We start from the raw sequence: 22,071 nt of genomic DNA on the forward strand, positions 1-22,071 counted from the left end.
GTCCATGTAGGCCGGCTTCAACCTGTCAACGGCAAGCACGACTTCTCGGCCGTTGATAGAGATGCGCAAGTTCTTGCCCTAGCGGCCGAGGACGGAATGTGGACCGAAATAGGGCGGCGTGAGAGACTTCTGCACGGCGTCCGTGCGCAGGAAGACGTGCGTTGCGGATGACAGGTCTTGGGGGATGTGAGCACGGCGGGTGGAGGAATCGCGGGTGGCAACGCGTTGGAGTGTGTCAAAAAAAAAAAAAAACGATGAAGGCGGTCCATGTAAAGGGATGGGGACGGGTCGGGAGAGGGCGGCACGAAGAAGTCGGCACGAAGACGCAGAGCACAGCCGTCAGCCGCACTGCACCCGATGTCGGTCTTGACGCCTGCGCGGATGCCTCGCCCTATCTTCGTGGGCGACGAGGGCGGCCTTTAAGTGGCGATGAAGGCGCTCTACGAGTTCGTTGGATGCAGGGTGATAGGATGTGGATTGGACGCGAGTTGTTCCGAGGAGGTCGGGGAGGCCCTTGAATAAACGGCTTTCGAACTGTGGGCCCCGGTCCGTAGTGACCTGGGACGGCACGCCGAACAGAGAGACCCATGACGCGACGAAGGTGTTGGCGACGGTCTCGGCGGTGGCGTCTGCCATCGGCGTGGCCTTGGGCCAACGTGTGAAGCGGTCGACAGCGGTTAGGATATAGCGGCAGCCATCAGATGGTGAGAGAGGGCCGACTCTATCAAGATGCACGTTGTCGAAACGCGATACCCAAGACGCGGCCATACCCAAGATACGTCTGGGCGCTTTTTTTAGCACATTAATGATCAAACATCAACCAGCGTGATTTTGTCAGAGCGTTCCCGCAATACAACTTTATCAATTTTTTAAAACCTGCTCACGTTAATATATACCCCCGAATTCGAAGGCTGAGGCAGCAACAAACAAGCAAAGCAATGTCTCACGCTTTTTGCTACTACCTACAATGGTCGAAAGCTTGTTCCTTTTTCTCGCATTCAATCCTCCGCTCCGTTATTCCCCGAGGGCATCTCAACAATCACGCGATGTTACGATGCCTTTCAACGTGCAAACACATTTCAGTTAGATTTTCTCGCCTGTAACATTTCGACACGGCCAGAAAACGCTTCATCACGAAGAGTTCGGGTGAACAATTGCGAGTGCATGAAGACCTGAAAGCCGTTTTTCTGTTTTTGTTTTGTTTTTGCACCGCATGGTGAGGCAGAAATAAAAATAAGTGGAGAAAACAACTCTGGTCGCGTCGTGTTGTGAAGTCTTGAGCACGTCTGAAAGAATGTTTCGAGCGCGATATCCGTCAAGCTAATGGCCTCGCGTGTTTGAGGGGGCACGAAAAGAGTGGACTTTACTTCTGGAAACCACTTGGAATGTTTTAGCCCATTAGGCTCCTTTCATAGCCCACCTTGCAATTGGTGGCGTGCAGCCCGACTTGCGTGTTTCAGACTCAAGCGCTTTCTTTTGACCACAGCTTCTTTGTGTCTTTCTCTCCGGTGCATGCAGACGCCGAGGGAGGCAAAGTACAGCCTTCTTTGTATTTTGATCCCCTTACTTGCGCGTATACTGCATAGCAGTGCAAAGACCGTTGCGCGTTTCTTGTCCGCTTGCTCGCTTCGTTTGGGTTCGACGACAGGGATCTGAAGCTGACGGTGTTGAGTCACATTCACAATTATGACAAGGAAGTAGATGCATGAGGAATAGCATTTTACTAGAAATACGCAAATGTATTTCTTATATATCACACACAACATGATTGTCAGCTAAGGTAAGCGAAGTTGGTAAATTTCTTCAGATATGTCCTGAATTCTTCTATCCGAAGAAAGGCTTTGGAGAACGCGGTGTAATGGAGTAGAAGATGAGGCAATATCTTTAACTGCCATTATTCAATTGGACTACCATTTCAGAAATTCTACCACCATTTGTACAAGATCGGTGAAAGAGGAACAGGTCAGCGTATCAAACATTTTGATATGCACATTCCTGGATGTTAACGAATTTGTTCTCAGCTGTAGTCGCCACTTTTTGTGATTCAACATTGTAATAATGGTGAGTAACTTTCCTATAAGTCGTCTCTTGTAACAATTATTCATCATGAAGACCACGAAACAGACATCTTAAAACAGTGAACAGTGCTGGAAAATGTTTGCGGAACACACTCCAGCCCATTCCTTCCTCAGAGTGACACGCTAGCAGCGAATGGTACCGTACGGACTTGCAAACAGGTCACTGGGTTACCTATAGGCACATGTCTCTAAGTCCGTACAGTCCCATTCGCTGCTGGCGTGTCACTCTGAGGAAGCAATGCGCCAGAGCGCATTCCGTAAGCTTTTGTCCAGCACTGTACAAGGACCTGATGTACGTGGTGGGGGTGATGTCTGAGACAGCAAGAACCTAAATACCTCTGCGTCTCTTGGACATCCTATACTAGTTCACTTAAATTAGGAATGGTTCCTTAAATCATTCAGTGCTTTCACACGTCAAGCGTCCTGGAACAGCTGGTCGCACCAGTGCGACCTACGTTTCCATTTTCTCCTTTCTATTTCTATACTATTCTATAAGAATAGTTCCTGTCAAGGTATAAAGTGCGTTCCATATGGTGAAAGTTTGTTGTGAATATTCACTCTTACAGATTATGCGAATGCAGAGATCCTTGTACACGAAACCATCCCGTAAGAATGTCCGGGGGACGAATCACACGAACGGGTACTTACCTGAAAAGAAGAAACAAGAAATTCAGAATCACTTCAATCTTCACTTGCTTAGTATACATATGCAATTATGCATTAACACTACAAATCCTACAAACTGAACGCTACGAATACAATAAAAACTGAATCCTACAAACACTATACATAACCACGCAGTATTAGCATTTCAGCTGTACAGCACTGATAATCGGCTTGTAAAGTATCTCATCGACTACCATTGTCATTGAGTGATAAAACACTCAACATGATTAAGGCATCATAGAGAAAGCCACACACCGCTTTGATTGTCCCCTCTCTCGTTCTGGGGAACCATAATTGTAATTTATGAAAGTACGTCATCAAAAAAAGAGAAAATAAAAACGCAAAGCGAAAGAAAGAGTATACACACAGTTTTGTTTTCGCCGTTTATCTAGTGGAATGGAATATCGATTCTCTTAAAGGCGGTTCCAGGCTTCCGTCGCTTCAAAATATTCAGCAAGGAGTCGCTAAGTGAGTAGCTATCAGGCGTCCGCAGTCGAGACGCTTGTATCGATTGAAATCAAATAAAGCACCTCGGGTCGAGTTTAGTGTCGCAGAAGAAACGTCAGTCTCATTAGCAACCTTCTTTACCTCGGCGCGATTGGCACGTATCCTATGACGAGGAAGACAAAAAAGGAATTATCTGGAAGCAGAGCGAGGACGTTTCTTTTTGTCTCTATGCAAGTTTTATGTCTCTGGGTGTTCCTCCAGGAAAGTACCGCACGCTATAATAACAATAATAATAATAGAAAAAAGACGAAACAAAGAGTAACCTTTTACTTAGCTCACTTATTAACCCGTCTTGTTCTTTTTGGAGACTGGTTTTGTATTCCCATGGCTTCGGTTACACTTCTAAGCCTTAGAAGTGTAACCAGAGTCATGTCAGTCAACCGGAGATGGCCAGCCTAAGTGACATGAAGACGCATTGGTCATCAAATTAGTCGCCCGGGAAAATTGAGAAGTAGTTGCTACTGCGGTTGCAGAATGAGATTCGAAATGCACGCTATATGCTGACTTGAGTCGGTCGAGAGACAGTGTCCTACTTGGTGATCCGTCGACAATCGGTGAATTGGGCTAAAATAGGATAGAAATCCGGCTTTGTGGTAGTCCAAAAGAAGCTTTGTAGACGAATTGGGCTGGTCGCGAGAGAGTGGAGCAGCGGAGTCGAGCGCGTGCTTCACGCGCGGAAAGTTCCCAGGCCAACCGGGATACGCGGAGAAAAGGTAGAAGTAGAAGTAGAGGTAAAGGTAGAGGTAAGAAAAGGTATGTTAATGTAACGAGTGTCATTCAAACGCGTCTACCATCACCCGCAATCATGATCATTCACATATTGACAATATATTGACGGCCATTCGCCTTCTGGGGCAAAGTGTATGTCTGGTAAGAGAAGCATACGTCGCCCTCACGAAGCTGATATTCGGCAGATGGTCAGGATGGAACGCTTAGCCATGACAACAGGCGATATGACGTTCTAGACGTGCCCCAAGGGATTATTGCGTTAGTTTGGCTGTCGTCACAGAATGGTACTTCCGGCTTGGGGACCTCTCCGGTTGTTCCGGAAACCTGAGCAATGTTTAAGCTTCGCATGATGATGATGATGTTATTGTACATGAAACCTTTTGTGGTTGCCTGGGCGATAAAACCTGAGTGTTAAGGTACAAACAGCTAGAGTCAGATGGGAACCCGGGAAGAGAGATGCGGCGTTGTCAGCGCTTGTCAACTTCATAGTGAGCAGTGAGATGGTATCTGTATTTTAGGACCGCATTCTAGGCATGTGTCGTCGAGTTCCCGGTTCCTGTTAGTTTCTTCCACTTCAGCTCACTTCTAGGGGATGTAGCTACGCATATGCATGTACAGTTCGGTGACTGGGAGGGGTGATGTCTTTCTATTTTTACCTTTTCATCTTTTCAGTTTTCTTTCTCCTTTCATTCATTTCATTTCCTTTGTGGGAGTAGCAGAATTCGTCAGTGACGAATTCAATATCTTCCGTTTTTTTTTCTATAATCGAACTCAAACTCAGCTAGAGTCAGAGTATCGACACTGAGGCAAAAGGGCGAGTTGGAGCAGCCATGTGGTTTCCGCTTGACCTCCAGTCCCACCTCTACTTCGGCAGCAGAAATGGATGATGATGATGATGTTCGGCAGTGGGAGAAGACCACACTTCGAAGAACGCTCCATGGATGGCGCCGGAGGTCAAACGGAAACAATATGGCGGCTCCAACTCTCCCTTTTGCCTCAGTGTCGATACTCTGACGCGAAGCTTATTTAGTGACTCTAGAAATACCGAGTCGGAATATAATTGCTACGAAATGGTAGCTTTTCAACTGGAGGGAGGAATCGAAATTCGATATCAGATGAAGCGAACGTGCGTGTTGTCAGTCGTCCAATAGGTGATTTACAACAGGCATCTGCCCTCGTGTCCAACGGGCAAGCAACGTGGCAAGCATATGCTTGCCTCACCGGCCTGGAGTAGCAAGCTTTCGCATATGGGCTGACCAAACCTTTATCTACCCTTTTTCTTCTTTTCTCGCAATTCAATTCAAAAACCTCACCCATAACCGAAGGTAGAAGTGATGTTGGATGTATTCCCTTCTCTAGATGAGGCCTGCACACGTATCCCGCGATGACTATATAGCTTCTATCTTAGAGATTTAAGAGGTCGCAATACCAGCAGTCCTAGACGCTCACAAAAAAGAAATGAAGAAAAGAGAAGATGGAAAAGTGGGAGACATCGAGGCGGCGGTGGCGGAAGACCCATATTGTCTTCCTCTTTCCTTACTCTAAAGTTGCGAGACAAAAAACAAAGGAAGAAAAAAAGGCAGTTATCGCAGGCGTCTACGTTGCCATGGTGTGATTGTGCCTTCACTTCCTGCCTTTATGCAGTGCAAAGAAGGGAGCGATTTGCTCAACCATTTGCCCCGATGTGCACAACTATATAGAACCTTCATACGAAAAGGGCAATAAGGCAAGGTCCACACTCAGGGGCAGCGCGGGTAAACATTGAACGGACGCATAGTCTTAGGTAGAGCCAATATCCATGCTGGACGAGATAGTCGACGGCGTAAGTATTTGGCGCCATCGGCGATGTTTTCCACACACGCATAGAATCGACCTTGTCGTTGAAAGTTACGCAGGACGGAAGAAGAAGTTGAAGATGATGATGATTAAGGTTTATGGCGACGAAGCAACTAAGGCTATAGTGTGCCAAAACTGTGGTGAAAATTATGACGGAAGAACGGACGGACGGAATTAGGACGGAAGAACAAGGCGGTTTAAAAGGGGAGAAACGAAAACGGAATCAAAGATGCCGTTACCTTCAGAGCAACGCAAGAGGAAAGGAATTCATCCTTCAAATCAAATCAAATCAAATCAAATCATACAATCCAATCCCGTTCCTCTTGTATTAGTATCGTCGACAAATGAGTGCGTCAAATTTACTGACACAGTCACATATTTTTTTCTCGCCTTTATATCACAAACCCATACCCATCCCAGTTCTCAGCAGAAAAATAAAATTAAAATAAAATAAAAGTGAGGAGAAACCAAGAGGAGAAAAAAAAAATAAGAAGAAGAAGCGAAATTGTGAAGGGCATGATTTACGTAACGAACTACCAACGCAAGGCGCCCAGATTTTATCGCCTCCTGTGGGGTTTGATGAGTGCCGCTGCGGAGGCTACGGGTTTATCTCTCATTGTACTACATCGTCCAATATGCAAAAGATAAATTTAAGAGAAAACAATGGCTATAAATATTTTAATGCAATCACTCGTCGGCTGCTTAACTTAATTTTCGAGACATTTATACTCCTGTGTTCGCAACTCCCGTTGTTTACAGTAGAGACATCAGAATGATGAAAGTCGACATCGACATGCCAAGTGAACAGGGGTGTTAAGTAATTGAGTAAGAGTAACTGAGATACGTTTTGTATATCTTGAGTGACATATTAGATACACTTTCATTTCGGCACTTTTTTCTATAGCCCAGTTACTTTTTTCAGTAACTTTTACTCTTTTTCATAGTACTATTTCTCATTAAAAAAAGAAAACATGAGCGACAACCGTCATCAACAAGTGATGCATTTCGGCTAGGCAAGCTGACCTGAGTGCTTTGCAATCATTCCCAGTACTGAAGTCTGTATTTCTCAAATATAGCACTGGGTTGCCAAGCTAGGTGCCGCTGTGGAGCAGAAATTTAGCTTGGGGGGTCTCATCAGCACAAATCTTCGAACCGGCGTGACGGAGAATAATTTTGAAAGGACTGTGCTCCTTCGTGCTAACAGAAGATATGCAAGTGAAGAGAAATGATAAAAGGGAAAGCAAACAGCTGAGATAACTTGCTGGTTCATACCCGGGTGTGTGTGCAGAATCCCTCAGAAAGAACAGAAAGAATACATTATACGTTACCACATGATGCTACCTAAGGTAAGCTGCTTTATGAATCGCAGAGCAACTAATAACCGCTCGCTGAATCAACCCAATCAATTTAATAGAAAAAGGAACTGTAAGAGTACATTTTTGGACGTATCTGTAGTGTATTTCCTCCCACGGGGTATCTGTAGCTGTAACTCAGATACTTTCAAGCCAATTTATCTGTATCAGCAATTCGGGTACTTTTCAAAAGTAACCTTAACAACCCTGCAAGTGAATTCGAAGCAATGTAATGTCTATTTGCATTGCTTAACCGGGCATTTGATGCCTTTATGTAAGGAAACGACACACAACTTCCTTCCAAAACACATTCTCAGGGACAGATTGATTGATTGGCAAAAGAAAAAGAAAAAAAGAGATGTTAGTTGTTTCAGGGACAGAAATGACACGCATTGTAACCTTTACTGTTTGTGTTGCACATCGATTTCATGTGAGAGGTGTGGCGTAATGGAGCGTAACAATTGGACCACATCTGCTTATTACAATGGTTGCCCATACCTTTGTAGTTCTTCCGTTCACAGAACATGCGGCATATAACGCTCGTAAATACACCAAAGCACGTCGCACAAAGCGTTCGGTATTTCCGTTCCTTACATTCGACGTTCGCAATGAGACAATCATGTCGAAAGAGCCGACTAGAACTCGAGTGCCCTAGAACGGCGGCGTGCACGAACACAATAGAGAGTGCATTTAAGGGGCTTCGAGATCCGGAAACTGCTGAAACCTCATTCTCGATGCAGCACCGAATTGTGCTGTAAATGTGACACAATCGGTGCCTCTTTGGTTGACGGGCTTGCGATGGTTGAGAATAATGGAGCTTTCAGTATACCCATTTTCTCTCTCTTTTGGCAACGTTTTCCTTGGAAATAGAAGCATACACAGGTGCTGGATAGATGTGGGTGGTCCCTATTGCGTGAAAGTGGATGTCTTCTAGGCTGTTCGGCCACACTTGGAGCTCATCTGATCCGGGGGCCGTCATTGTACGGACTTGCATAGGGCACCCCCAAGCAGTTCTTCCGTTTCATGACAACACCAACCGGTTATATAAGTTATCTACTGAAGGTAAGAAGTCCCCTGCACCTGTGGGAGGAGATAGTATGTCTGAGTATGGTGCGTGCGCGCGCGCGCGACATAGTATGCTTTCGGGATGCCACAGAGACCGCACCTAGGACTGGTTACCATGGCGATAGTGTGCTGAATCCTGTGGTCGCAGAGGTAACCAGTACTAAATTTACAACTTGGGAGAAAAGAAAGCGCCACTGTCGTATTTCTTCATTGGAGCAGGCCTCTGCCAGTTATTAGGAAGAGATCGAATAGTGACTGAGTGAGTGAAGGAAAAAGAAGAAGAAAAAAGAAAACTGACACCACCAACGTGGAAGCCGGCTACTCCATACGACATAAACAACTCAGAACACACGAATGTGCTAGGCACTTGGAGTGCAAACACTCAGATACGAAGAGTCACACAATGTCACAACAATAAAAAAAAATAAATAAATAAAAAGAAAAGAGCAGAACAGAAACGGAAACGGAAACAGAGGCACAAAAGTAAAAAAATCACCGTCGGCACCAATTTCACACAGGAACGAGACCAAGGCGCGCAGCGCAAACTGACTTTCATGCGGGGATCGGGGACCCAAAACCGTAGATAACCCAAGAGGGCGACTGTCTAGGGCGACGAGCGAGCGCTGAAGTTTTGATCGGGCATCGGGAGTATCACGTGCGCAACACCAGTATATGCTCTGAATCTTCGAGGACACCACAGTCAGGGCAGTTGGGCGAGCCCGCCTTCCCCATCTTGTGAAGCAGCCGAACAGTATAGGTAGCATTCAGGCGGAGCCGGTGGATAAGGCACTCCATGGAACGCGGAAGAGACTGAGGGGCGCGGAAACTTAACTCAGGGTCGATGGTAAACAGCAGAGAGGAACGTGCACTCCCAAGGAGCACAATGTACTGAAAGTCGAGTGCAATGGGGGTGGACGGTATGTGCCTTATCAATGTTCTTTAGTTTCACGGGTCTGTTCAAGACCTTCCACCTACCCGGCCACCCCATTGCACTCGACTTTCAGTGCATTGTGCTGCTTTGACTGCCAGAAAACCACAAGTTCCTACTGAGCCGCTGTCGAAGGGAACGTAGCATGCATTCCGCGTCCGATTGCGAAAAGAACACTTTCCGCGTGGACGCAAGCTGGCGTGCCCGACACGCTGCAGCGTCAGCTGTGTCATTTCCTTGAATTCCACGTTGACCAGGTACCCAGTGCAATATCACGTCGTGGATTAGAAACCACTGCGACCGGCTATTCTATCCATATGTGTATTCTATCCTCAGTATGTGTGTCCGCTCCTGTTTGCTGCTGGGGTGTCGCTCCAATGGAGAAATGCGACACGCCGGTGTTCCGTAAACTTTTGTCCTAAACTGTAGCCTGCGAACGCTTTGGGTTGTCACGAGGCCCCCAGCACATTACTGTACACTTACACAAGCTTAAGATGGCCACCTTCTACCACCTCCTACCACCCACCCATGAAGATCTTTGCTCCTCAACCGTCTGAAGTCGCGAGGGTACCTAGCATGTTAATGCTATTCATCATGTACAAATATGAACAGGAAGAGAAGTACGCACTATGCACCTAACGTTTACAATAGAGTAAAGAGAGTTTGTTGAATGAAACACAAAGTGAAAACATCTGACGGGAATAAAGAAGAAGGGGCGAGAAATAAATCATGCAGGATATTTGTTTTCTTTTTCTTTTCATTTCTTTTTTTTTTCACACAGCCCACCTAAAGAAACGTTCCAGCGTGGCATACAAAAGGAAACGAAATTGCCCTTATGCAATACCTGCTTTGGACCTTTCACACGGCAACCCCACTTAGTCATCGATTTCTCGAATTCCATCACTTGATTGATTTCTCGTCAGACTTCATTTGTAGCGGGAGGGCCGGCGCGCGTGTGCATGTGTGCGTCAAGCAGAGCGTTCAGCAAAGTGTGGACTGTGGAATAAAATTGGGTCAATTGGATTACCCGGCAAATTTAATATGCTGCCCAACACTCGGAGTTAGTCGTTTATCCGTTGTGGAGATGCGAAGCCGCTTTCAAGTCACGCTTTCCCCGCTTGCTACATTATGCACCTATATCTGTTACAGCGTTCGCGCTGTGTGCGCGACTGTTACGTGCCGGCCCTACTAATGCGCGTACTTATATTTTGACGTTAAGTACTGCTAGGCTATCAGTCCAAGCGGATTGGAGTGTCTTTGCTGTGGCCGGCGCTGGCTGGTTTGCGACGGATGGGTAGGAAGGCTTTTAGCAGAGGGGGGAAAGCGGTCAGACGTAATGCTGTCCGACTGTCAAATACACCATAAAGAGATGAGAGAGAGAGAGAGAGAGTAATTTGAGCCCTTATGGGGACTAGATGCATTGCTACACCCATTAGTCCTTTCTTGACCAAATGCGTGGAAGTGAATGAGAAGTTTAGGGAATCTTTGCTGTGCTGGGGAGTAAAATTGAGGGTCAGGGGAGTAATTGCAATCTAGGGAACTAGAGAGAGAGAGAAATACATGATGACGATGATATGGGGATGACTTCCGCTCATTGAGCAATGCTAATCTAGGGAACTAGAAGCTCTCATTGCTCCCCAGTTTTCACGTTCGTTCCCCACGAAATTCGGGGTCATGGGGGTAACTGCAATCTAGGGAACTAGAAGCTGTAATTGCTCCCCAATTTTCACGTTCGTTCCCCACGAGCGCAGGTGTAATCATACCACAGTCGTTAAAACAGAGAGAGAGAGAGAGAGAGAGAGGGGGGGGAGGGTAATGTCGAAACGGCTTACCGCGTTGCTGGCCACAGGGGAGTGGGCATCGTCAAAGTTATAGCAAAAAAGGAAGAAAGAGGGGGGGGGGGGGGTGTCGAGGTAGCTTGCCGTTGTTGGCCGCACTCAAGTGGGCATCGTCACGACTATAGCCAAAAAAAAGGAAAAGGTGGGAGAAAGGGGAGCTGAGGGCTTCAAAGTGATGTAGAAGCAGGATGACCGGTACTGATGGGACAGAAGCACACTGTAGGTGAGAGGTGCATTAGAGTGGTCTCTCCGCTAGGCCCGTTGCTTGGAGAAAGCGCACGAGGCCGCGAGTTTTTGAAAGTCGTTCCGCACAAGAGCCTTCGGGGAAGAGGACGTCCGTCAGTATACCAGGCCTGGCGTGGGGAAGATGGGTTTCCCGCATGGCATGGTATGCACGGCATTCTGTCAGGATATGCGCAATTGTCTCCGGATGATTACAGTGTCCGCAACTGGAGTCCTCCCTGGAGCCGATCTTGCACAGTTGCGAGTTCGTGAACGCAGATCCTGTGCGTAATCGATGGAGCATTGTCTGCATACCACGGGGAAGATCTTTCGTGGGAAGAGAGGGCCGGTGATTCTGCATGATGTCCTGTATGCCAGGGTGACGCACCTCAACTAGCTGTTTGACGACCATGAGCCTGTCAGTGTCGGCCAGGACTGCTAAGGATGGGCTGCAGCTGTTGTGTGCTGAGGAAGCTAGCTGGTCCGCCCGTTCGTTGCCTCTGATGCCGACATGAGATGGGATCCATTGGAGCGTAAGCTCACCTCCGGTTAGCCTATGCTGGGCACACGATCTCCTTATACATCGGGCCAGAATGCTACCACACATGGGGTTTATCACGTTGTTGAGGGCACTTCTGGAGTCCGTAAGCAAGACGGCCTTAGGTATTCCGGTGACTTGAAGCGCAGCAGCTGCGTGTAGCAAGGCCAGGAGTTCGGCCGTCGTAGATGAGATTGGGTAGCGAACTGATTTCCCTTGCCAGGCCTTGTTTATTGACGGGATGTAGTACGCACTGGTAGCACTTTGGGAACGGTGGTCAATGGAGCCATCCGTGAACACCAGAGTATGTGTGTGATAAACGTCGCTGATCAGGTTCTCAGCCGCCATCCTGGCCACTAGGGGGCTGGACTCGCTCTTCTTCCGTAGACCCGGGATGTGAAGCGTTGTTGCGGGCACGAACTCCCGCCACGGCGGCGTAGGTGGACTAGCTGGGAGCCGAGGAAGAGCGCCCCTGTTGGCTAGAGAGCTGGTGGCACTAGCCAGGCGTCCTAGGGATGTGTGTGTCCTCTGTTCGAGGTCGGTGAAGAGGGAATGCTTGCTGATGGATGTTGATGCATCATCCAGAAACTGGAGTCCTTTGAGCTCAGAGTGGACACTAACAGGCTTTTCCTTAGCTTCCAGGTACGTTTGGGTGACGCTAGAGAACGTTGGGAGACCAAGCGCAGTTCTTATGCCAGCGCGATGAAGGCGCTCAAGGGCCTGCCATTGTGTAGGCGCAAGGAAGAAAGAACTCCACCGCATAGCACGCTGCTAACCAACCATCACCCCGAATAAGATCATTCTGGCGACTGACTTGTTGAGAACGGGAAGCGTGCGCCTTTTTGTGACACTTATGCAGTTACGTTAATTGTCACAAAAAAGGCGCTCGCGCCGCTTTCCACAAATCAGGAGTGATAACGACATCATTCTGCGCAGTGGTTGGCCTCCACCGTGTTATGTGTTGAAGTTCTGTTCCGGAAGGTACCAGGGTTCGTATTCCAGTGCCGGCTGTGCTGTCTGGGGGTTTTCCTGGGTTTCCCTCAGACGCTTTCAGACATATGTCGGCACAGTTCCCTTAGAAATCGGTCCAGGACGCACATTCCCCCAGGACGTCAGTCGTAACGTTGCCCACCTGTGCGACGCCGACAACGGCGAGCCCTTTCACACCATCACCACCACCACCACCACCACCACCACCTCTGTTCTAAGGGTGCACGACATGCGGTATGTTTATAGCACCAGAGTTTCGCAAGTAACACGGTCCGCATTCGAAAAGAAGAACTACAACGACTGAACGCTGCTTCGAAGTGCCACTTCAGATTAAAAAACAAATTAAAACATATGTATTCTATATAGTACTGAAAATCAACCACGCTCAAAGACTCACGATGTGTAAGGACGGTTTTACAGGGTACGCCCTAACAGTCCCACTCTGTACTCTGCCTTGCAGATATATGGAATATACAAATCCTTGAATCCTAATTACCCAAAATATAAACATCCTCAACGAACGTTACGGGCTTTCACGAATTTTCGAAAGAACCCGCAAAACTTCATAGTTTCGGATTTTTTGATATGTGACGTCACCGGCAGCTCTGGCTTCTGTCTCCTAGCAACAGCCGCAAGCACCTTCTTGGTCTCCGCTCTCCGTCCCACGTTGGAAGACCGCCAGCAGCTGTGGCGGGGAAGCGGAAAGAGAGACCTTGGAGATGCAATGTTCCTAGGCGAATTGCAGATGGCGCACATTGTGACGTCATCACTTCTCAAAAGTAAAAATTAATTTCATGATACTTTCGCGTCACATAGGGAAACAATGTTTTGAAAGAATACAATGTGAGGCAGGTGCATTTCAACTGCAGAAATTAGGGGGCGGGAATTTATTGGCAGAAAGAAAGAACAAAAAGGAAAGAGAAAGGGGGAAAGCCAGCCAGACAGCACGCCGGCTTGCTATTAAAAAAAAAAATGCATTCAGACAGGAGGCCCGAATCACGCAGAAATCGGAGCACCGCCTTTGTGACAGTCCACTGACTAGTTCGCTGCACGGGGCCAAGGAGCGTTCCGAGGGAGACGCTCGTGCACCCAAGCGGTGAGAGGAGCTGCTAGAGCACGGCCCGATGATGAAGGTGACACCGACAGTGGAGGAGGAGCTGATGGGGGATGTCGTCTTCTTCGGCGCAGCAGGGGCAAGTGGGCGATGGGACGCGGCCCATTTTGAACAGGTGTGAACGGCTGGGGGCAACGTTCAGCCTAAGATGATGAAGAAGTGACTCTTCTTCGCGGGTACAGCGGCAGGCGATGACAAACTACAGTGAGGGGTCGATGGACTGCAGGAGTGAATTAGGGCTGACTATATAGTCCTAGAGTAGCCACTCCCGAGTGTTTTAGGACTAACATCTCCACCTTTTTCTTTTTTTTTTCACTCACTCACTCAATCAATTAATCAATAGCATAAATTCGGTATGATCCTGCAGGCACGAGATTCAGTCCATAGCGGGGCTTAAACCACGGCCTGCGAATTTGACAGCGTGCAGCAGGACTGTGGCAGACAGCATGTACCGGGGCGCGGCGAGCGGAGGTCATGGCGCTTAACCACTGTAGCGAATATATGCGCTTCAATTATTACCCGGTACAAATTTGGGAGGAAAAAAAAAGAAGAAAGAAAGCGGTCCTTATTTGTCTGCTACATGGATTAGAGAGTGCTGAAATTTTCCGTAAGAATGCATATATGACGTGCGAATTGCATCATTATACATACCACGTAACGATTAGCCTCGTTCCCAACCTGATCAACACAGCCACTTCAGAGTAGAGCCGGGTAGACTAGACTTTTCCGGGCCCGACCCGACCCGGGCGCATAAAAAAAATGGCACGACCCGGGCACGGACCTTCATATTTTAATGCGGCCCAGCCCGGCCCGGCCCGGCCCGGTGGCCCAGTGAGTAGAGCCCGGCCCGGCCCGGCGACTCGGCGAGTAGATCCCGGCCTAGTATTTCCAGCCGTGATGTACGCGTTTCTGGCGCTTATCAAACAAATGTATAAGTAAATTTATAAGAGAAGACAAGGCCAAAAACATACAAGTACTGGCGGTTTAACACCGTAACAGCACGAGACCAAATTAAGTCCAGAACGCACGCGGGCATGGGCGTTATCGTTACACTGTCAAGTTTTTGCGCCAGGTAGAGGATGCTGTCGATAAACTCCTTCTCCCAGTCCCTACCTCTCTCACCAAGCTTTGCCAACGTGATTGTGAAATACGTGAGGAGTGAGGAGCAATGTGAAGTGGCTTTGAGCATGTTCTAGAGGGTCGAATCATACGCATAATGCAATGTCCTTTGCTTGTCTTCGCAAATACACAGGAAATGCACAGGAATGACGCAAGCGCGTGATGATATGAACTAATAGTCCTCCATTGTGTGGAATTAGCTGCCTGACGCGGGCGAGCCTAACTCTTGGAGACATGTTTGTCGGCCCGGGCCCAACCCGGCCCGCGGTGGTGGCGTATTTTGACGGCCAGGGCCCGGCCCGGCCCGCGGTGCCGGCGTATTTTCTCGGCTCGGCTCGGCCCGGAGCACACAGCCAATAAAAAGCCCGGCCCGGGGCCCGTGCAGGGCTCTACTTCAGGGCTAACCATCTTCAACACAGCAGAAACTCACCCTACGAGGCCATGTTCAAGCACGAACAATCAAATTCAACGAAAGAAAAAAGCAACAACATCGGCTGTCATACCACAAGATAAATATTTTTTTTTTGATTGGGTCTTTGCGCCGCGAAGTAACTTTGGCTATGAGCGGTGTACAGATGTGGACAGACAGTGAGAATACAGCAGGAAGGAGTGGGGGACAGGGGGATTAGTACGCGTCCTGGGCCGACTTTAGGAGGAACTGCGCCGACATTCATCTGGAAAGTCTTCGGAAAACCCAGAGAAAACCTCAGACAGCACAGCTGGCGGTGGGATTCGAAACCCACCAGCACGACCTTGGTTACCATCAACGAGCGGACGCCCTATAGCCCACTCGGCCATGCCGCTGGTAGGTAAATAAATAGAACATACGATATCGGGAAAACAGTTTCGACGCTGCGATAACGTTTCCTTTGCAAGAAATGCACTACAGTCATCAAGTCAGCGTTCAAGGAAAGCTGCGACTCAAACTATATACGCGGAACTTTCTAGCGAGCGATAAATGAAAATGAATAAGACTAGATGAGTATTAGTCGAGCGGTCTGATGCATTATACATGCGAGCAAGAGTGCGAGGCACATGGCGGCACACTGTATAAGTTGGGCCAAGGAACAAGAAAGCAAACGAGCAGTAAGGAAGAAAATGAAATGCACGCATTTCGGACGGGCTAAATCGACGTCCCACAGGACGGCGAATGCATCTTTTGGCTGCAGGAATCTGCATTCACTCGTATGAAGATGAGGCGCATGCGCTGTACAGTTTATCTTCAAACCCGTAGCCTTTCCTGTATAGTTCTCGTGCGTGCATTGTAAAGCCCCACTCACTTTCTGTTGGACATAATGAAAGTGAGGATTAGAGGCAGTTTAATGCACTTTCCACGTTAGCACCACGCTTTTTACACTAGAGTGCGCTGATGGGCGTTACGCATATATGATTCAGGTTTTGCGATTTTCTTACACCTGTATCCACTTGCAACATCAATGTGCGCTGGACCATACATGAATTAGCGGGGTACTTATATGGGCTCACTAGGTAGCCCTAATTGCGTGAATTATTTATTTTTGCATTTTTTCCCCGCTCTTTGTTGGCATCCCTGGCCCCTTATCATGCGCCACCGTCACGCACTACTTTCCTTCGCGCAAATTTCCAGGGACGCTGGTCGCGCTTACACCCTTTCGTATTGAACCGAACTATTATTGTGACGTCTATGCCTTTGTGCAGTGACATTACTGAGCCATGAGGGCCTCATGTCATTCCAAGGACTTGTATGTACAGTCATCCCCTGTTTATCTCTGCTTCACTCATCCTGATCCCAACATCCGGAAAGAATTATGTGGACAGGTTTCAGGCTATGCATTTTGCATTCATTTATGCAGGCTTCAGTTTCCGAATCAAGACAAACATTTCTAAGAACTGCCGAGGAGGATACCCCAACACCGCCTTCATTGATCCGGTGTTGAGCGGAGACGTGAAGAAGACCGAGAGACACGGACGACGAAACACGCAAGTCTTCATTCTCAAATTTTATTGCTGTGTCTCAGAACTTGCGTGTGCGCTCTTCTATATGTCCGTGTCTCTCGGTCTTCTTCATGGATCTATACCAGCAAGCCTGCACCCTTTCCCTTGTTTCATTCAGTCAGAGACAATGTACAACCTCCGTTTTATCAAGCAGGGGCGACGGCCTCGTGGTACTCTTTTCCCACGTACCACAGTCCTCTGCACGGGAGATGAAAGCTGTTCACTTGTAGAGCTGCGTCCTCTAAAGCGGAGTGTAAGTTCGACAGCTGCGGGCGACACTAGAGTCCTGGAGCATGTCAGCATTGACTGGCATGATGACACCTCCGCCGCGATTAGGGATGATGGAGATTTCAATAACATCGTCGCTCGCACTGACGATCAACATGAATCCGACGACAGTGAAGAACCCAGTGTTGCGACTCTTGGGAACGCGCGAAGTACACAGAGAATACAATACAAGAATGTTTCGCGGTGATAACGCTATCGGTAAGAGTTTACAGGAGCTGAATTTTACGCGAATGACAACGGAGAGTTTCAGATGCCCTTCCAAATAAACGCGGGCTTTGTTGCTAACTGAGGGCTCGTCTGCTCTCGGGTTTCACTTGTTCCCCCGCTTAGAGTCTCTACCCCTATTTAGTGACTCTACCCCCGTTGTCCAGACATTTTCGATTCAAACAGCCAGTGCAGGAAAGACGAGTGTCCACAAAACTTACCCACCCATCACCCCATGTCTTTACAACATGTCCTAAAACCCACCGGAGATGAATTATTATTATCATTATTATTATTTCTACATTACAGAAACGCGGGTGCCGGGTATAAAGCACAAGCCTGACAAAGCACCCGGACCCTTGTGGCAGTACAGTGAGAACTATTCGTGTAATCCACAGATATACTGTACAAGCCTCTAACAAAATAAATAAATAAATAAATAAAATAAAATAAAAAATAAAAATAAAACAACGAATGGGAACATACGCGGAGAAACATAGACAGTACTTATTAACCTGATAGCATTAAGCATTTGCAAACAGCAGATGGTTGTATAGTGATTTCTTAAAATTAGTAACAGAAGTGGAACTATTAACAATGTGATTCAAGACGGTTGCAATAAAAAAATTAGATGATTGCGCACCATAATTGGTTCTCAAACGCGGAATGAGACCATTGTTGCAATTTTCCAAGGCCACATTCTTTGTTTTCTTTGTTTCGCCGTTTTCCATACACTCTAATAAAGCAAATTGGGGAGCAATCAGACCTGCTAGTATACCATAGATTGAAAATATTCATTTTTTTTCCTTTGGTGTAATAAATATATCCCCCCTTTTTTCTACGTCCCCTGATTGAGGAATGTGCTCCCCAAACTTTTATTTTTATTTTGCACTGTACTTTTACTTTTTAGCCTCCTTTTTACTTGCTCCATTACTCTTTTCCTTCTGTACCGCGAGGCTTATCACCGCATGTACCTCCTGGCTATCCCTTCAGCAACAAAATAACGCCTTCTCTCCTGGATTTTAAGCGAAAAGGTAAGTTCTACTCCATGACATTTATTGAACTGAGGAGAAGGTGACATCTACGAGACGACGGGACCGGACAGACGTCGATGGGGAATGGCCAGTATAAAATTAGATCGTTGGCGCTTGGGGAACAGGAGTGAAGGATACTGCGTCATTCTTCAGACATCGGCCGTTCAAACTATGGCGGGCTAGCCCGCCATATTCAAACCTCGTAAGTACTCTTCGTTTTCCTCTCTTGCGGAATACACATTGCTCCGACACATTGGTGCGACAGTTTCTTCGACAATATTAACCCTGTGACACTAGGGCTACAGGCCCTTCACAGAAGATGCAGTAAGCAATGTGTATTGCATTCGAGCAGGCCTCTTGCTTTCTGCTTAGAATTCCTGTGTCCGTGGCGTACGAAATATAGCCGAACATAGGAAACAGAAAAAGCACCGCTAAATTAAGTTAAATTTAATACAGCGGAAAGAATCTTGCCGCTCGATTTGTTTGACACGTTGACATCACGAGGTAATGTTCTTACGTGTGAAATGATGGTTAAGGTCTGTTTTAATAGTACAGCAGGACGGCCTACAGAATACTTTACCAGCTGTCGCGAATAATCAAAAGAACCAAATGCATGATCCGCTTCTCTTTCATTCTCATCTTCGTCATATATATATTTTTTTCTGTTCTTGCCACAACGGCACACAGCATATACTATAGAGATCTGATAATTTCGCGGCAGCGTTGCCCATCATAAGGCTTTCCGCTGCCCTATAGCATTCAACCGCGGTGATAACATGATTACGACTGGGATTAAATTAGATGAATGCATGGTTGGCTCGGTATAGCGAGACCTGTCTTTGCCAGGAAATCCACTAATAGATGCAGGTCGCGCAGCTGCTACCCGGAATTGGTCCACGGCTGTAGTGGAAGGGAACAGATCAATTCGTTGCATATTCCCCTACGCGACATCGCCGGTAACGATAGCGAAATTTAATATGGCGATAGGATTCGCATACCGTGTCGCGAGTGGGACAAAGGCATGACGTCGCAGGGACGTAATGCTGCCTACATTCTGAGGGAAAAAGGAGTAATTTGGGGAGCAATTACAGCCTCTAGCCCCCTAGGTTGTAATTACTCCTCATTTTAGTTCCCTGGTCCTGAAATTTATTCCCCAGGGGGTAACGTTAGTTAGTAAATTAGTAAAATAAGATAAGATAAATGTTGGGGAACAAACGACGACGACATCTTTTTGGTACGTGCGCATCTATGCATGCGCACCTGCCAACGTTTTCTCATTCTCAGTAAACCTGTTGCACCCGCACTGTTCGGCCGTCTGTCATTGCAGATCCAATAGGTTATGGGCCCAAAGTCACGGAACTGACATCTGCGCTGCACAGGAGGGAAGCTGCTACAGGGTCAGCCGCTGGAACTAGCTTCGTCTCTTCACAGTGCTCGAATTGGTTTCGGGACAGCAAGGAGGTGGGAGAAGCAAGCAAGTTTTCGGTCCCGAAGCTGACGGACAGTAATTACCAGGCGTGGAAATTCAGGATGAAGATGCTGCTAATAAGGGAGGAAACTTGGACTTTCGTAGGAGATGAAGACCCGGAGAGACCAACAGTTGCCTGGATTTCCGGCGACCGGAAGGCGCAGAGCACCATTTGCTTAAGCATTGACGACAGTCAAATAATACACGTCTGCAAATGCTCGTCGTCCACGATGATGTGGGAGGAACTTCGCAAGGTACATGAGGCGGTTAACCTGAACAATAAGTTGTACCTTTTGAGGAGGTTATATCAATCGAAGATGGACAGGGACGAGGACATGCAGGGCTACATACGGCGTGTTCTGGAATTGGTGGAGCGCTTGCGCGGCATTGGAGAAGAGACTACCGACTTCCAGGTTGCTGCTCTTTTGCTTAGTGCGCTTCCTGACAGTTATGAAGCTCTTGTAACCGCCCTTAATGCTCGTTCGGACGGAGATCTCACGCTAGCTTACGTCAAAGGGAAGCTGGACGATGAGTATAACAGGAAGCAAGGGTCTGCTGCCGCTACGGGCGACTCAGAATCAGCGCTTCGATCAAAGGCCCAGAACAGCGCGAAGAGTTTAGCCATGGCAGCCGCGACGGAATGCTTCTGGTGCAAAAAGGTTGGCCACTTCACACGAGATTGTCTGGGAGCTGCAACTGTCTGGGGAGCGAGGTGCAAGGTTGGTATGCTACGCAGACGCAGACTGGGCAGGTGACATCAGGCACCGTAGATCAACAAGCGGCTACTTCATTAGTCTAGGAGGAAGCCCAGTTCTGTGGTCCAGCAGGAAGCAGACGTCCGTGGCGCTTTCATCGACAGAGGCTGAATACGTCTCAGCGGCGCATGCCTCACAGGAAGTGATGTGGCTGCGACAGTTGCTCACCGACTTCGGCCACAGCATGGATGAGCCGACGTGTTTGCTCGAAGACAACCAGGGTTGCATCCAACTGTCGGTTAACGAGGGCATTAGCGCGAGGACGAAGCACATCGACGTTTGTCATCATCATCTGCGCGACCTAGTTCACCACAGAATCATCGACCTCCAGTACTGCCAAACTAGCGAGATGGTCGCAGACATTTTTACGAAGCCACTGTCGGGAGCAAGACTCCAGAACCTCAGGGGCCGTTTAGGCCTCGTTGATGGCTAGTCGTCGAGGGGGGGGGGGGTGTTGGGGAACAAACGACAACGACATCTTTTTGGTACGTGCGCATCTATGCATGCGCACCCGCCCACGTTTTCTCTTTCTCAGTAAACCTATTGCACCCGCACTGTTCGGCCGTCTGTCACTGCAGATCCAATAATAAATAAGATAGATAACATAAGATAAACGTTGGGTAGACGAGCGGTCTGCCTGCCTAGACCTACGGCACTGCAAACGTGCCTAAACCTCGCATAGACTTTCTTGTATTTAGTCCTAAAAGGGACTAACTGCCGTTGCACTGCATCTAGTCGGCAAAGAGCGCTAAAATTACTATGTCTTTCCGCCTTATAGAGTAAGTACTAGTGTGAACACCATATTTAACCGCTTTGCGGCGAAAAAATGGCTTCAAATGACTGCGATAGCCATCTGGAAAACGAAAACGACGAAGCTTATAGGGTGCAACAAAAAATATGTCATGCTACCGTTGAGGCAACACCCTACTGGCAGCACCAGCAGATACCAAAGATTCGCAATATCCCACATGATGGATAGGGAAGACGAAACGATGTAAGCGCTTAATCGGCGCGATCTGCATCCTCACCAATACGAGTAACATGGGCTCTTATACGTAACGCTACGCAGTGCCACAACGCATTATCTCCATTACATAATTTCCAGAATACGAGTGGAGTACTCGTCCAGGATATTTTTTTCAGCTATCATCGTCATCATCATCATCATGGTACAATTATTATTATTGTTATGCGCGAATACATGTGAATATGCCCATGAAATAGAGCAAGCTGTGTCTGTTGAGCGTGTTGTGTCTGTCCTTTCGTGTTCCTTAGTCTCCGGGTTTTACATTATAGAGCAAGTTGTTCACGTTGTCTACGCTTATTGAAATAAAATAAAAAATATTCTCTCAGCATCACATAAATT

General features: G+C 47.7%; 1 protein-coding gene and 2 long non-coding RNA genes across 5 annotated transcripts in view; 1 reads left to right on the forward strand and 2 right to left on the reverse strand.

Annotated features, from left to right (window-relative positions):
- Positions 1-22,071, reverse strand: part of LOC135401141 (potassium voltage-gated channel subfamily KQT member 4-like) — a 430,735-nt gene that overhangs the window by 77,102 nt on the left and 331,562 nt on the right. The window lies entirely within an intron of this gene.
- LOC135401142 (uncharacterized) overlaps positions 1-22,071 on the reverse strand; it is a 48,140-nt gene that overhangs the window by 25,576 nt on the left and 493 nt on the right. The window lies entirely within an intron of this gene.
- On the forward strand, positions 1,628-3,063 carry LOC135399895 (uncharacterized). The gene is made up of 3 exons (XR_010424445.1): positions 1,628-1,780; positions 1,920-2,061; positions 2,645-3,063. It is a non-coding gene; the product is annotated as an uncharacterized LOC135399895 (long non-coding RNA).

Source organism: Ornithodoros turicata, chromosome 7 (assembly GCF_037126465.1).
Source record: "Ornithodoros turicata isolate Travis chromosome 7, ASM3712646v1, whole genome shotgun sequence".
In the NCBI taxonomy this organism is placed as follows: Eukaryota; Metazoa; Arthropoda; class Arachnida; order Ixodida; family Argasidae; genus Ornithodoros; species Ornithodoros turicata.